Source organism: Phaethon aethereus (assembly GCF_964289735.1).
Source record: "Phaethon aethereus genome assembly, chromosome: 1".
Lineage (NCBI taxonomy): Eukaryota > Metazoa > Chordata > Aves > Phaethontiformes > Phaethontidae > Phaethon > Phaethon aethereus.
This window is the reverse complement of record NC_138575.1, coordinates 120449909-120453916: the sequence shown is the minus strand read 5'-3', so window position 1 is coordinate 120453916 and position 4008 is coordinate 120449909.

Genomic DNA, 4008 nt, shown 5'->3' with positions numbered 1-4008 from the left:
TGACATCCCGCACCAGTGTCAAACTGGGGCCAAACCATAAGTCTTGCTTCACCCCATGCGCAGCTTTGTTGGTGGCAGAAGCCCCGGGGCACCGTGGTCCCCTTGCCCTGCTAGCGATGTCCCCAGCACAACAGGCGTTCCTGCAGGATGGGACATGGCCACTCGTGTGACCGCGTGTCCCTGTCCTGTGCGACTGCGGCCGTCTGGCGCTTAACGACGCGCAGTACTGAAACCACCGCCTCTGTGTCGACACCGGCCGGCGAACCCGCTAAGGGGCACAGCCTGTGCCGGGCTGACATAAAACAAGGGGGAAATAATTTTCTTAGCCCATGAGAATCTGGTGGAGCTTAGGCATTGGGTTCCCCCCCCCCCGCCACCAGGAACAACAAAATCAGTCTCAAAAATGCTTTGTGAATTGTATTTTGGAAAAAAAAAACCTATATAAAAACAAAGCAAAAACTAGCCATGGTTGATCAAACCCTTACATTCTTTTTGCTCCTGTTTTTTTTTTTTCAAAAAACATGTTTTTATTTTAAATTGTCTTCTTTGCAAACAGTGGGTTTTGGTGGGGCTCTGGACACATCAAGCAAAGGCTTCATCTTGTGGGAGAGCACTGTAGGCAGTTCCTCTCCACACAAATCTCCATGTAGCTTTTTCCCCACCAGCATAAATTCCCCTCTGTGGGCCAGATGTGCTTTTCTCCTCATACAGATGAGTGTTTCCATAGCTGAGGAGTTGGTCCTGCTGACAGCACCGAGATCTCTGGAGTCACTGCTCGCTTGCAGGTGTGAAGTGGATTGCTCTCTGGCCTTGGGCAGATAAGCAGCCATAGGAATTTGTTGCTCTTGTGCTTTTTCCCAGCATTGGAAATCTTTTAATTAGGGAAGAAATAAATCGTCCACATAATTTCTTTCCTTTCTGTAGTGCAATCTCTTTCCTTTGTCTCAGTACAAACTGGTTTTCCTAACATGGCCAATTTATAAAGAAAGTTGATGCTTGCCCAAAAGTCTTTAAACGAGAATATATATTCTACCATGACCTTTATGGTAATCATTCATTTGCTTTTTTATCGACATCATCCAAGTGGTTGCTACCCACATCACAGCTTTAACTCTGCCCACGTAGGGAAACTGAACTTTGGAAGCAATACGCTCTCAGGTCCCGCTCGGGCGAGCTCTGCTGATTTCCATCGGGTTTCTTTAAGCAGAACCTGTATTGCTTTTAACATTCCTAAGTAAAGCCAGGAGAAACTAACTGCTGTGTGGAGCGCTTATCTTGGGGGAACACACGCTTTGGCCACGCAGGAAACAAACTGAACAGATTTTAAAAGATAGGGATTTTGATCTCGCCTTCTTTAAATTCCTTCTGTGCTCTCACAGAAACCCTAGCGTTTCTGGGAACCCACACCCAGTGTGTGCCGGGGTTTAAGGTCGGCAATCGTCTTTAAATACCCTTTCCCTGCACTTGGACCCTCTGTCGCTTCCCGGTGTTTTTGCAGCTTGCAGCCGTGCCTCAGGCTGGTTGAGCTTTTGCTGCTTGCCGCTGGCAGCTTCCGAACACCAAAGGCATTTGGGGCAGTGCTGTGGAGATGCTTCCCAAAAGGGACTTGCTGGACTCTCACCTGCAAGGGCCAGCATTTATATAGTAGCAGTGTCTCCTAGTGTAAAAAAAAAAAAATAAAAATTAAAATTGAGGATTGTGTATAAAACATCCCATAAATCATAAAGTAATGAATCTGCTTCTCACATCAGACATTTTGACAATAAAAGCTTCCCTCACTTTCTTTAGGTCTCTGTATCCTGTGTCGTTACACGCTCCAGTGGAGAGTTTAGTTACTGAGGTGAAGAGCTCCTAAATGAGCACACTTCACTCCTTTTGCTGTTTGCAAGGATACTGCAAACACCTAAAGGAATTTGGTTTTTCTAGGATATTTCTTTCTCCCACCTCTGCATGTATAACCTCCTTTTCCCTTGAAAGGAACATGTCCATAAAGCAGAAGTTTGTTTGTCAAGTGTTTGTTACACGGGTTCATGCTTTCTCTGCAAGGGTGTGTTTTAGTTTGGATTTAGCTTAAGGAAATGAGAGTCATGGTGTCACTCAGGCATTTTTTGTTCTGTCTTCCTGTTTCCCCCAAACAACTTTTGAACCCTTTGGTCAACTTTAACCAAAGCTGGGCAGGATCTCATGATCTGAGGGAAAGAAAGTTCTTACATGTCTTAGAAATAATAGGCAAGAGAGTAGACAAAAGACACCAGAGCTACTTGCCCCCATGGAGGTACAGGCAGAAACGTGGGCTCAACTGTAGTTGTTTCCAGAGAATGACACAAGAAGTAAATGCTATTAACAAGAATCCTGTATCAGAGCTCACATCTTACTATGCTTGAGATAAGAGTTTGTATCTTATTAGAGATGCGATAAGCCACCCTAAGACACAAGTCACGGGAGCCAGGCATCATTTGTTGTCCTGCTCGCAGAACAACTTTTCACCTTGGTAAAGTATAATCTTCTACTCAGTGGTTTCTTGTCACTACTTAGGCTCTGTCTGAGCCAGCTTTCCTGTGGGGATGTTTGGTGAGATGTGAGAGGAGACCTGTGTTGCTGTTTCAGTGTTTCCTGAAGAGCAGAATTGCTAGGAGCAGCCTTAAATCCACTGCCAAGCCTACAAGTGGCGGGGCTGGGTGACTCCCACGCTTCACGGGGAGATGCCAAATGGACCCATTCCTGTCCAAACAAGATCAATAGCGACTGAAAGTCATGACTGTCTGAAGGCCCTTCAAATTCTATTAATTAGTGAGTTGGCAGTTTCATTTGGGAACCCGTTTGGCAAATGGGCATTGCTATTGATACTTAGGTTTGCCAAATCTTACCAGGAACGAATGAGCAGGCATGGAAAATGGGCACCTATCCATCCCTAGAGAGTGAATCAGATATCTTATTTTATTTCAGGAAGATCATTAATGCCTCCCTTTGCCTTTTGTTTGTTTGTTTGTTTTTTTGATGTGCCAGGTCTGTCAGAACTGTAGGGACCTCGCGCTAGAAGTCCCAGTGGGAAGAGTGGTGGAGTACCTTCCGCGCTCTTCTCCCTGCTGTGGCAGTCTTCTGGATTTCCATGCTCCCTACCTAAATCTTACCAGTTTCCCATGTTTCGGATATTTTTGTATGGACAGTATATCATATATATTTGTTATGGAGAGTACTGTCCATACCCAGTAGTGTAGGATAGGAGCAGCTTTCTGATACCTGGGATACGAATCATGCAGGTGATGATCTGAAGTGATTTCAGTCTGTGTGCTTAGCTTTGTGGAACTTGGGACCTGCGTATCTTTTGTCTTTGGGTTTCAAAAAATAAATCTTTTCCAGTTATCTTTTTGACATCTTTTGTAAACAGTAAATTCAAGAACAAACTTTGTAAAGCTCTTAACCCTAATCTTCTTTATAAGCTGCAAAGGTCAAATTACCAATTATGCTCTGTGTTTGTTTTCATCTTCTGGGTCTCAAGTTTCATGCTTGCTTTTGCTCCCAGGGACTCTGTGAGGCTCTTAGGTCAAGTTTTGTACAAGCAAAGCAGTCCGTTCCTTTTCCACAGACCTGCCATCTAGTTTAAAGAAGGCAGTGGAGTGCCAGAATAGCTTGGACTTTGTAATGTGTAAGTAAGTGGCAGGTTTTGAGCCAAGGTTTACAGGAGAAGTGGATCAATTTGTACCAGATACCAACTTGCTCTCTAACTCCATTAATTAAAACATGTTTTCTGTACCCTCCAGAAGAGACCCAGTGGATAACCAGCTGCCCAGCATTTTTCAGGCGGAAGAAGCGGCGAAGTCATTGCGATCCAGAGTGCAGTGGGGGGCTGTGGGACCAGGGGAGAAGGTACATGGCATGTAGGAAGGACTAAGTCTCATGAATCACGCCTCTGGTAAGGGCTGGAAGCCTGTGGCTAATGTGATGTAAAGCCTTGGGGAAAAAGGTGTTGAAGTGACAACCCACGAGGATGACTTTAGTGGCAGCATT